Source organism: Cherax quadricarinatus, chromosome 57 (assembly GCF_038502225.1).
Source record: "Cherax quadricarinatus isolate ZL_2023a chromosome 57, ASM3850222v1, whole genome shotgun sequence".
NCBI classification, from domain to species: Eukaryota; Metazoa; Arthropoda; class Malacostraca; order Decapoda; family Parastacidae; genus Cherax; species Cherax quadricarinatus.
The window spans coordinates 17,911,944-17,925,577 of NC_091348.1; positions in this window are offsets into that span (position 1 = coordinate 17,911,944).

The window sequence follows — 13,634 nt, forward strand, 5'->3', positions numbered from 1 at the left end:
CCTCCCCTTGAATCAAGCCTGATTGCCTGCCTTTACCAAGGGACTTAACGATCCCTACGAAATACATCAAAGCATCAAAATTTGGGTAAAAATATCATAATTTACCCAGTTTTTCTCTAGGATGCGCACGCACACACGCACGCACGCACGCACGCACGCACGCACGCACGCACGCACGCACGCACGCACGCACGCACGCACACACACACACACACACACACACACACACACACACACACACACACACAAACACACATACGCACCATACACACACACACACACACACACACACACACACACACACACACACACACACACACACACACACACACATACACATACACATACACACACACACATACACATACACACACACACCTCAAAGGCAATGGGGCCAGATAACATCTCCCCATGGGTATTGAGAGAGGGAGCAGAGGCGCTATGTGTACCCCTAACAACAATATTCAATACATCTATCGAAACAGGGAGATTGCCTGAGGCATGGAAGACAGCAAATGTAGTCCCAATCTTTAAAAAAGGAGACAGACATGAAGCATTAAACTACAGACCAGTGTCACTGACATGTATAGTATGCAAAATCATGGAGAAGATTATCAGGAGAAGAGTGGTGGAACACCTAGAAAGGAATGATCTCATCAACAGCAGCCAGCATGGTTTCAGGGACGGGAAATCCTGTGTCACAAACCTACTGGAGTTCTATGACATGGTGACAGCAGTAAGACAAGAGAGAGAGGGGTGGGTGGATTGCATTTTCTTGGACTGCAAGAAGGCGTTTGACACAGTTCCACACAAGAGATTGGTGCAAAAACTGGAGGACCAAGCAGGGATAACAGGGAAGGCACTACAGTGGATCAGGGAATACTTGTCAGGAAGACAGCAGCGAGTCATGGTACGTGGCGAGGTGTCAGAGTGGGCACCTGTGACCAGCGGGGTCCCGCAGGGGTCAGTCCTAGGACCAGTGCTGTTTCTGGTATTTGTGAACGACATGACGGAAGGAATAGACTCTGAGGTGTCCCTGTTTGCAGATGACGTGAAGTTGATGAGAAGAATACACTCGATCGAAGACCAGGCAGAACTACAAAGGGATCTGGACAGGCTGCAGACCTGGTCCAGCAATTGGCTCCTGGAGTTCAATCCCACCAAGTGCAAAGTCATGAAGATTGGGGAAGGGCAAAGAAGGCCGCAGACGGAGTACAGGCTAGGGGGTCAGAGACTACAAACCTCACTCAAGGAAAAAGATCTTGGGGTGAGTATAACACCAGGCACATCTCCTGAAGCGCACATCAACCAAATAACTGCTGCAGCATATGGGCGCCTAGCAAACCTCAGAACAGCATTCCGACATCTTAATAAGGAATCGTTCAGGACCCTGTACACCGTATACGTTAGGCCCATACTGGAGTATGCAGCACCAGTTTGGAACCCACACCTAGCCAAGCACGTAAAGAAACTAGAGAAAGTGCAAAGGTTTGCAACAAGACTAGTCCCAGAGCTAAGAGGTATGTCCTACGAGGAGAGGTTAAGGGAAATCAACCTGACGACACTGGAGGACAGGAGAGATAGGGGGGACATGATAACGACATACAAAATACTGAGAGGAATTGACAAGGTGGACAAAGACAGGATGTTCCAGAGATTGGACACAGTAACAAGGGGACACAGTTGGAAGCTGAAGACACAGATGAATCACAGGGATGTTAGGAAGTATTTCTTCAGCCACAGAGTAGTCAGTAAGTGGAATAGTTTGGGAAGCGATGTAGTGGAGGGAGGATCCATACATAGCTTTAAGCAGAGGTATGATAAAGCTCACGGCTCAGGGAGAGTGACCTAGTAGCGATCAGTGAAGAGGCGGGGCCAGGAGCTCGGACTCGACCCCCGCAACCTCAACTAGGTGAGTACAACTAGGTGAGTACACACACACACACACACACACACACACACACACACACACACACACACACACACACACACACACACACACACACACACACACACACAGGAATTGATAAAGTGAACAGAGACAGGATGTTCCAGAGATGGGACACAGCAACAAGGGGTCACAATTGGAAGTTGAAGACTCAGATGAATCACAGGGATGTTAGGAAGTATTTCTTCAGTCACAGAGTAATCAGGAAGTGGAATAGGCTGGGAAGTGATGTAGTGGAGGCAGGATCCGTACATAGCTTTAGGAAGAGGTATGATAAAGCTCATGGAACAGGAAGAGTGGCCTAGTAACGGCCCGTGAAGAGGCGGGGCCAGGAGTTGTGAATCGACCCCTGCAACCACAACTAGGTGAGTACACACAAACACACGCACACCCACACCCCCTCCACACCCCCGCCACACACCACAACTAGGTGAGTACACACAAACACACGCACACCCACACCCCCTCCACACCCCCGCCACACACACACACATACATATATACAACGGTTTAGCTCAGTAGACTTTTGTCAGGAGAAATTATCGACGTTTCTCCTGACAAAAAAAAAAATACATATACTAGTTTAGTAACGACGATGTTGAAAAGTGGACTGCCAACGTGTGTCTGTATTGTATGGAATTATTTGTGGCGTTGGTGGTGGTTGTGGGAGGAACAACATACCAATATTTTGCAAACGATTTGCATGTATGTTGGTACATGGTAGTTTTGATGGGGCTGCAGTGTTGATGGTGGTAGTGGTGGTAATGGCGGTGGTTGTGGTGGTGGTTGTGGTAGTGGTTGTGGTGGGGATCACCTGGTGAGGAGGAGGAAGAGGCTCTCTCTGTGTTGTGTGCAAAGTGATGATAAGTTGAACCAGATTAAAGGATGACGTTCATGGTGTGAAGAGAGAGAGGGAGAGAGACATACATACAGACAGACAGATATATATATATACATACCATCAGACAGACAGACAGACGTATAGATAAATAGAGAGTGAGTCATACAAACTGGTCAAACAAGAATGATATATCTACCGAACATAACACTATACACTTTGCATAAAATGCGAACAAAATCTGGAAATATAACACACAAAGGCAGAGTCCAGGTTTAGAGCAGACCATGAATATTTCCCCTGTCTGTGCCGCTGATAAAACTCTCACGTCGTTATATCGAGTCAGGATCTCATATTCTTTCCTATTCTTATCTCGCAGAGAGAAAGAGAGAGAGCGAGAGAGACCATCGTGGGAATTTCAACTAGTCAAGTCTTTTATCTCTTTCCTCTTTCTCTTCAAGTTTGATTGTAAAATGTCGCCTTGATATCTCTTATTTTCATTTCTCTTGTGTTTGTGTATTCTTCTCCCTGTCTCTCCACATTTATCTTTTTCTTAGTCTGCCTGCTTTTCTCTCTCTTGTTTTTTTTTTATAAGTGTAAATTTGTTCCCATTTATATAAGTTTATATAAGTGCATATGCCTAGCAATTGTCACATTATATGTTATATTAATAAGTATATTAGCTTAACAAGTATATCATTATATGTTTTTATAAGCGTGCTTATTTAACTATGTTAATTTACACTGAACTAAGTACAGGATGAAATTAGAGCCATCTTTCAACCAGAATATTCACTTGATCTCTCGAGGGAACATTTAGATTTCTCCTTGTAGCGAAAAACTGTACCTCATGTGAGTTGGTCTAGTCACTTGAGTACTGGAGGACCTTGTGATACATTATCACGACGTGGAAGGTACTTGGACAGAGAAAATTTAAAAAAAAACGGAAATGATAACAACGGTGCACAGACATAAGCTAAAGAAACGGATGAATAAGAGGGACGTCAGGATATATATGTTGGTTCTCAAGGTGATAACAAAGTCCAAAATATCTGATCATAAAGCGGTAGAGGCAAGCTCTATTCCTAGTTTTAGACACGCGAGAGGAGAAATGAGTAAACCAGATCATAGGCAGCTAAGAAACAGAAACAGGAGCTGAAACGCGACCCCCGATAACAACTATATGAACATTTCTATGAAAGAACAAACACCCACAAGAAAGAAGAACAGATCTGAGAGGGAATATGATCACGACATAGATAGGTTAGCTATTCGAGAAAATAGTTGTTAATATAAGATAAACAAATGAACGGACAAAGTTAACCAAACTCCACACAGAGTTTGAAAATAGTTACGTGAAGCTTAATAAGTGAGCTTGAATGTAAACAAGCGGGACAAGGAATTAAGAGCTTATCAACCGCAAACTCAAAAAGTCATTTAAAAATTTGTAATAAAAACACAAACATGCACATAAAGTGACACACACACACTCACACACACACACACACACACATACACACACACACACACACACACACACACACACACACACACACACACACACACACACACACACACACACACACACACACACACACACACACAGAAGACTAATTGGCGTGCCATGATAAAACATTCTCTTACAGAACCTAAGAGTGGCTGGCTCTCATTCAGTTGCCAGTTCACAAACTCACTTGGGAAAGATGCCCTCAGAGGATAAAACAAGATCAGGAGAACACAAAGGACCCAACGTGATCAAATGACCATATTGTTTGCAGTGTCACTCTCGAACTTCTGTCCACAGTCTGACTCACTCTCTGCTTCCTCTCGTAGGTAAAAGTTGAAGCAACAGTGGCCGACGTCTAGCACTAAGGGGCCTTCTGACTTTCAGAGTTTCACAGTCAAACAAGAACAGGGAGAAGCTCGTTCCTCTCTCTGTTTCTCTCTATCTCTCCCTTTCTCTTTTTCACTCTCAGTCTACAATATTCTCACTTTTGTCTCTTCGTCTCTTGCGATATCCTCTCAAATGAACAGTGTTCTTTCTTCGATGATATTCTCCCACAGCGTCCTCACTGCCAGACTCCCACAAGGCTTTAACACGGCTCCCACGTCTTAAAAAGACAGACTTCAGCTGGAAAAAATGACTGGGCTTTCAATTCCCAACTCAAACATGAATATTAAAATACTTGCACTAGTTACTCCTACTTTCATAGTCCCTCTTTTGATTAAGGGCAAGCATCATCCTCCCTCTCTATCTTCATTTTTTTTTCTCCGTCCTTCCCTACCTTCTTTTTTCCCCTCCCTTCTTACCTCCCTCGCAGTTTAACACTGAAGACTTCTACATACTTGGAAGCACCAAACAGTAAGCAAGAATTGCACGCCAAATTCTCTGCATGTCTGAAGTTGTTATCGTTCAAAAATTTACTCACTAAGATAGGAAGTCACCCAAATATAATGTAGAAGTTTTGAAATTTTGTAGTTCAGGATTGTGTTCAGTGTTTGTGTTATGTTTCGTCTGATTAAAATTGTTCTGATGCTGTAATTGCATTATTAAAGAAAAAGATCATGAGATTATGTTTCTTATTTTGTCTGAAGATGTTCTGCTGACATTATTCCCGTGATGAAGAGCAGATGTTTCTGTTCTCTTGTTAAAAACGAGTGAGGAGGAAAGGTTAGATTTGCGTTTTTTTTTCAATAATGTTCTGCTGTTATTATTTCCGGGTTGAAGAGCAGAGAGAGAGATTGCATTTAGTGTTTATCCCTGATTAATATTGTACTTATGTTGCTGTTCTTCTCTTGTTAAAGACGAGAGAAAACAAGAGATTGGATTTACGTTTTCTTTTCAATTATGATCTGTTGTTATTATTATCACATCAAAGAAAAGAGAGGACAACAGATATTGTTTCATGTTGATGATCATGAGCTGTTATTCTCCTCGAAACAATCTTCGTGATGCTAATGAAGACTCTTGATGCAAGAAATTGGACCTATCCTCTTCCTCCTTTGCATGAAAGCAGATTACCACTCATTTCCCAGGTGCAGTATGACCCCCAACGGATTTAGCCCTTCCCAGTGGTTAAAATAGTATATCTCCTCGTTAAAATTCCTCGTCAGATTACCTCCTTCTACCATTATTATTATTTGTAACACACTAGTCGTCTACCACCAAGGTAGAGTGACCTAAAAAAAGAAAACACATTCATCGTCGCTAGGTATCTACCTTATCAGAAGTGTGTAGGCACCACAGCTCTAATGATTCTCCGAACTGCAACATCCTCACTCCTACCTCAGAGTTCAGGCACTGCTCTTTCCGCCATCAAGACTCAAGTCGACTAACGGGTTTTCCGTGACTACCTTCATTAATACTGAACTTCGAGTTATATAAACTGTTTTCTACATTCACTTCCATCTAACACACTTACACAAGCCTGCTGAATGCTCCAGGACCTAGCACTCAAAACCTTCCCTACCCTCTCTCTCCAGTTAATTATTATTATTATTATTATTATTATTATTATTATTATTATTATTATTATTATTATTATTATTATTATTATATCCATGGGAAAAGCTAAACTCATAAGGGTCATACAGCGCCTGCGGCATGGGAGGTTATCAAATTTGATTTACGAGTCTTTCGCAGTTTGTGGTTACTGATGCACCTTATTCCTGCACCTGTCGCCTTGTGACCTAAGTCAGCATCTTTCCCTGTTGGCCGAGCACACACAGGCTGGATCACTTAATTGGTTTGTTAGATCAAAGACACGAGAATCATTAACGAAGTCATCCTTCTAGTCACTAACTAGCTTGGATAGTTTCAACCTTAAAATAGGGACTGAAGTAAAGTGTCAGTGCGTAGACAGGGAGTTCTTCTTTTACTGTTTTCTTCTTCCTTCTTCTTCATCATCATCATCTTTTTTCTTCTTCTTCTTCTTCTTCTTCTTCTTCTTCTTCTTCTTCTTCTTCTTCTTCTTCTTCTTCTTCTTCTTCTTCTTCTTCTTCTTCTTCTTCTTCTTCTTAATACTAGCGTTGGTAGTAGTAATGGTAGTAATAGTAGTTGCCGTAGTAGTAGTAATCGTAGTGGTGATAGTATATTTATGGGGAAGCACCATACGACACCTGGGAAACGGGAAGTAATTATGTTTGATTCAAGAATAGGGCAGGATAGCTTTGTTGCTGTACAGGAATATCAGCAGCATCAAGGCACCCTCCTTGAAGAATGTGGGTAAAAATGAATCCCAGATTGCAGAATCACACTGAAACGGTAGTTGATTAAAGATGGAAGGACGAGCTCATTACCACCTTGTTGCATGACCACATTGACAACGCTCGATAACACACAATAGATGCAACAGGGAACTCTAATGGCTGCTATTCGGATAATCGGTGATCATTGAGGTTGACTGCACATGATTCGCAACATAAGCAGTCCATTTGCACCTACGGCAGTCCCACTTTTTACAACATACACCCCTCAACGGTGAACACAAGTTCATTAATCGATCTTGAAACTGGACTAAAGGAGTAGCAATAATTGTTCGAACATGAGGGTCAAGCATCAAGACTGTGTCCTCACCCATCCTGAGAGATGGCTTAAATAACGCTCTTCTTGCTGAATAAGGCAAGCAAAAATTTGTGTATGCAACAATTTCGCAGAAATCATTCTGAACCTAGCGAAAACAATATATTTTATTGTGTTTGTTTACTATTAAATTACTGTAAACTTATCTAAAATATATTTAGTTGGATTAGGCTAAATTAAATTGCTCTTTTTATAATAAGGTTAGGTAAGTTTTCAAAGGTACTTTTGGTACATAAATCATTGATTTTTATATTACCATAAACGAAAAAATATATATCTTTAAATGTATAAGACCAAATTTTAGTAAGGACTTAATTTTAAATAAGTTCTTGCTAATTGACCAGTTTTACCTATTCGCCACGACATTATATATATATATATATATATATATATATATATATATATATATATATATATATATATATATATATATATATACAATACCGACAGGTTGTTAGGTACTGTTGCATATATATATATATATATATATATATATAATATGCAATAAGATCACAGTAAACAGGTGATTTTAAAATATGCAAAACAACCACTGTGAAAGAGTAGTGAAATTCCAAGTGCTTTCGTGACTACTCACATTGTCAAGGAACTATCCTTGACAATGTGAGTAGTCACGAAAGCGCTTGGAATTTCACTACTCTTTCACAGTGGTTGTTTTGCATATATATATATATATATATATATATATATATATATATATATATATATATATATATATATATATATATATATATATATATATTGATATTGGCAGTTTGGAGGGATATATTGTGTATCTTTATACGTATATGCTTCTAAGCTGTTGTATTCTGAGCACCTCTGCAAAAACAGTGATTATGTGTGAGTGTGGTGAAAGTGTTGAATGATGATGAAAGCATTTTCTTTATCACACACAAAGTGGGAGTTGTCACAGCTGCTCTTTGCTGATGACACTGTGCTCTTGGGAGATTCTGAAGAGAAGTTGCAGAGATTGGTGGATGAATTTGGTAGGGTGTGCAAAAGAAGAAAATTAAAGGTGAATACAGGAAAGAGTAAGGTTATGAGGATAACAAAAAGATTAGGTGATGAAAGATTGAATATCAGATTGGAGGGAGAGAGTATGGAGGAGGTGAACGTATTCAGATATTTGGGAGTGGACGTGTCAGCGGATGGGTCTATGAAAGATGAGGTGAATCATAGAATTGATGAGGGAAAAAGAGTGAGTGGTGCACTTAGGAGTCTGTGGAGACAAAGAACTTTGTCCTTGGAGGCAAAGAGGGGAATGTATGAGAGTATAGTTTTACCAACGCTCTTATATGGGTGTGAAGCGTGGGTGATGAATGTTGCAGCGAGGAGAAGGCTGGAGGCAGTGGAGATGTCATGTCTGAGGGCAATGTGTGGTGTGAATGGGGATTTTCTTTCTTTTTTTGGGTCACCCTGCCTCGGTGGGAGACGGCCGACTTGTTGATATATATATATATATATATATATATATATATATATATATATATATATATATATATATATATATATATATATATATATCGAAAAAGGCTTGAATACGTGAATAAGGTAATATGGTTTGATCTCATCACACAGTGTGTGAGAGTTGAGAGTACAAAATGTGTAACCCGCCAGACGCATTTCATGTCTTGTAACATTCACAGAGTGGCCTTTTATGGCCTCTGTCGTGGAGGCAGGAAGGAAAGTTTTATTTTTGTATGTAGTTGAAGCCAGGGTTCACACATACACGCCCCTACGCACGCTTACACTCAACTACAAATGCTAGACACACACACACACACACACACACACACACACACAAAAAAAAAAAAAAAAAAAAAAAAAAAAAAAAAAAAAAAAAAAAAAAAAAAAAAAAAAAAAAAAAAAAACACAAACATACACACACACAGACATACACACACACACAAACATACACACACACACACACACATACACATACACACACACATCTGACCCATATTGGAGTATGCAGTACCAGTTTGAAACTCACACCTGGCCGAGCACGTTAAGAAATTAGAGAAAGTGCAAAGGTTTGCAACGAGTTTAGTCACGGAGATAAGGGGCATATCCTACGAGGAGAGACTTAGGGAAATCGACCTGACGACACTGGAGGGCAGGAGGGACAAGGGGGACATGACCATATGCAAGGTGGACAGGGACAGGATGTTTCAGAGATGGGACACAGAAACAAGGGGTCACAATTGGAAGTTGAAGACTCAGATGAGTCACAGGGATGTTAGGAAGTATTGCTTTAGTCACAGAGTTGTCAGGAAGTGGAATTATCTGCCAAATGACGTAGTGGAGACAGGAAACATACATAGCTTTAAGAAGAGGTATGATGAAGCTCACAGAGCATCGAGTGACCTAGTAGCGACCAGTTAAGAGGCGGGGCCAGGAGTTATGAATCGACCCCTGCAACCACAATTAGGTGAGCACACACACACACACACACACACACACACACGTACTCATATACAACAGGCCTAGTGTCTAATCGACATGTGCCTAGGACAGAATGGTAACACACACACACACACACACACACACACACACACACACACACACACACACACACACACACACACACACACACACACACACACACACACACATACACAGATAGAGAAAGCGAGGCTCACAAATCATATCTTCGGAAGAGAACAATGATAAATGGGGTATAAGGTAAGAGTTGACCTAAGAACTATTAAAAGAAAATGAAGAAAATATCGTATTTGACTCTCAAAATTTACGTATAATTTTGTGTTAATTGAAATCTAATTATCTCCATCGACGTAGAAATAGCGTACGTTTATATCTTACTGTAATTTAATATAGTTTCCACTTTGTTGTTGTTCTTTCTTGGAGGTTAAGGTCGGAGCAGCCGAGGTCTTATGATGGAGTCTTACTGCTCATAAACTGACTCTTATTGAAGCTCTTACCAATGTAAAGTGGGAAATGCTTTGAGGTTGAACATTAGGGAAGACGAAGACAGTTCATAATAAGTGGAGTAGGACAAACTTGATACAAGGCCGACGATACCTACGAATGGAGGATATCTGGGAATGGAGAAGGAAGGAGGAAGAAGAGATGCAGAGACCATTGTAAAATGTGAAGGAGCAGAGCAGGAAGGCATACGGATAAGAAATGCAGTGAAAACTCATAGCCGGAAAGAAGTGGAGGCACAGAAACAGAAGGACAGAAGAAGAGTCGGAAGAAAAAAATTGGGGACAGGAGGCAGCAGTCTCCAACGCAGCACAAGTCATCCTTATTCACCTACTCATTTTGGCTGGATACGTCGCTACGTTTTAGTGTCGGCGGAGGGCGCGTGTCCCGGCACTCAGACGCGGGGTAAACAGAAATAAGAAATAAGCCTGATAGCTGGGCCGGGATAAGTTTTGGAGCTGAACTACCGTACGAATGTGCGGCTCCGACTCGAGTGCGCCGTGGGACACGACCCAATAGCAATGCCGAGTTCAGTGTCACGGCTATCAAAACAAATTGGAATTTCTCAACCAGAAAAGCTCAAGTCCTGCGCCGAGTTTGGGATTAGGACACCAAAGGGGACGCAAATTCGGGAGTGTCTGCAATATACACTGACAAGCCATCCAGAGGAACTTCAAAGGAATTAGAAATAGATGGTGCGTAGGCAGTATAGGAGAGTAATTTCCCCATGAAGCATTCATGATGACTAGGAACAGCGTAATCATGAAGATCTTAATGGAGCAATGCTGAAAATAGAATTCCTAAGATGATTAGGGACTCTGGAAAACTTTTTTTTTTCGCGTACTTTTTCAGCCCCCATTAAGGATGTAGAAAGTACCCAAAATTCATAAGTTTCCTCCAAAACTCAAATCTTACGGGAAGAGTTTGAAACTACCTGGGATCGAAGAATGAGAAACACCTTCCAGAATACTCAAGTACACTAATTAATTGAAAAAGGAATTAGATGAACTTTCACAATAAGGTAATACCATTAGTGGGAACTCGCAGTACGAAGAAAAAGTCATTAGCTTGAATTCACAGCACGAAACAAATACCATTAACGTGAATTTACAGGTTGAATGTTCCCATCGTCTTCCCGTGATTCAAACGTGAATGGTTTAATGATGCTCGAATGATGATTTATTTTTCCCTAAATTTCGACAGTGTTTTGTTAACATTGGTAATTAAGTTACTCAGAAAAAAAAACGCACCTGCATGGATTAAATTCTGCAAAATACATAAGTACCTGCAAGCAGAATCTGACAAAGGCCCGTGTGAGGAAACACTCTCTTGTACCCTAACGAACAAAACACCACCACCAGAATCTAATAGTATATTTACAGAGGCGAAAGGTGTAATTCACTTTCCATATGAAAACATCCTAATCAGTTCTCTCTCTCTCTCTCTCTTTCTTTCTCTCTCTCTCTCTCTGAAAGTACAAGTGTATTTACAGCAGTATGGTTCGAACTGTTCCTGATCAGAGGTATGACTTGTGGAATACAGTCCACAGCCGAGAGGACAAAAGGCTCGATCTTTATTAGCAGCAACCCAGATACGCCTTCCAGCCGCCCCGATGACAAACAGCTGTAGCACAATTATACATACATGTGTATCTACCCTGGTCCAGAGCTACATCTCATTTAGTGCTGTTCAGGAGGGTGGTGCTGATGATCACAAGGAAGGAGTCAGTCAGTACTGTTTCGTTCCTTTAGGATCGCAGACTACCCTGAGTATCAAGCTTGTTGAAACCATCAGAGACCTAGCACCTCAACCTGGTGATCCAGAGGGTAGGTGCTTGCTGTCTCTTGTGTTCCCGGCCGGCATCTGAGGAACTCAAGGAACTCCACATCTTATGTGAAAATTTAAAGCTTTTTTTTTTTTTGTACTTGCTTGTAAAAGTTTCAACTGTATCAGTAAACGTTAAAAAAAGGGGGTGGTAGCAGAAGAAAAATACTCCAGTGACGTCTAGAAACCATCTCATATACTTCTTCATAACTGACTCTAGAGGTGAACTAGTACACACACACACACACACACACACGCACACACACACACACACACACACACACACACACACACACACACACACACACACACACACACACGCACACACATTATATATATATATATATATATATATATATATATATATATATATATATATATATATTATTGAGAGGAGGGTGCAGATATTGCGGTTTGGTGGGTCAACTTCCTAATCCATTTGCCTAATCAAGTTGTATACAAACATGAGGAGTCAGTCCATCAACTTCTTGTATGTCAGTATAAGAAACTTTGATAAATGGACTTATATTCAGTTTAATAAGATATTTATTAAGTAGTAGTAGTAATAGTAGTAGAAATCGTAGTAGCACTAGAGAAGGTGTCTCATTTAATGGCGTTGTAGTCTGACTGAAGTGGGATTCATGCAAGAATCTCGAAGGTAATAAACCTGGTTTTTTTTTCTGTGCAACAGTGCTGGAGACAAATGTAAGGACTGACTGTATGTACTATCGCTTACGAGTATCTGTTGTGAGATAACCAGACGGGCATCCTTCCAACTCATAACGTGGTTGGAATAGGCAAAGTGAGGCCAGCATTGCTGTTTGGCCAAACGTATCAGTTAATACACAAATAACCCGCACATAGGAGAGAAACTTACGACAACCTTTCGGCCCGACCTGGACATATACAGTAACACAAAAGAGTGAGGGAGCCATTACCGGCTCCCTCACTTTTTTGTGTTATGACATTGTAAGTGGTCCAAGTCAGACCAAAACAACGTCGTAAGCTTCTCTCTCCTATGTGCGGATTATTTGTGTATTGTTCCAGTCACGGTATTGTGCCTTTTTGTTCTTTACTAGTTAACATTATTTAATCACTTTATCAAGTACCTACGCAAAGGATTGCATTCTAACATTTGTTGATGTGAGAGAGATTCTTGGTACTCGCAACGTCATGAATCTTGATATTACAGCTAAATTAACTTTGAGCTTTCTATGGCTTATTACATTTGCCTTTGAGAAAACTCAAATGTTGATAATCTTAATACAACATGAAATTAGTATTAAAATTAATGTAAAAATAAATGGCTGAATTCTAACACCCAGGGATAATAATGACTATTATGGTAGTGAAATTTGACCCTACATTATTTTACAAGAAATATGTGGCGAATCGTGCGAGGAAAGCAGAAACAAAACTTAAAACACTTGGGCACATCTCATACTGGCTCGACTACCGAAGTTTCAAATATTTCAGGA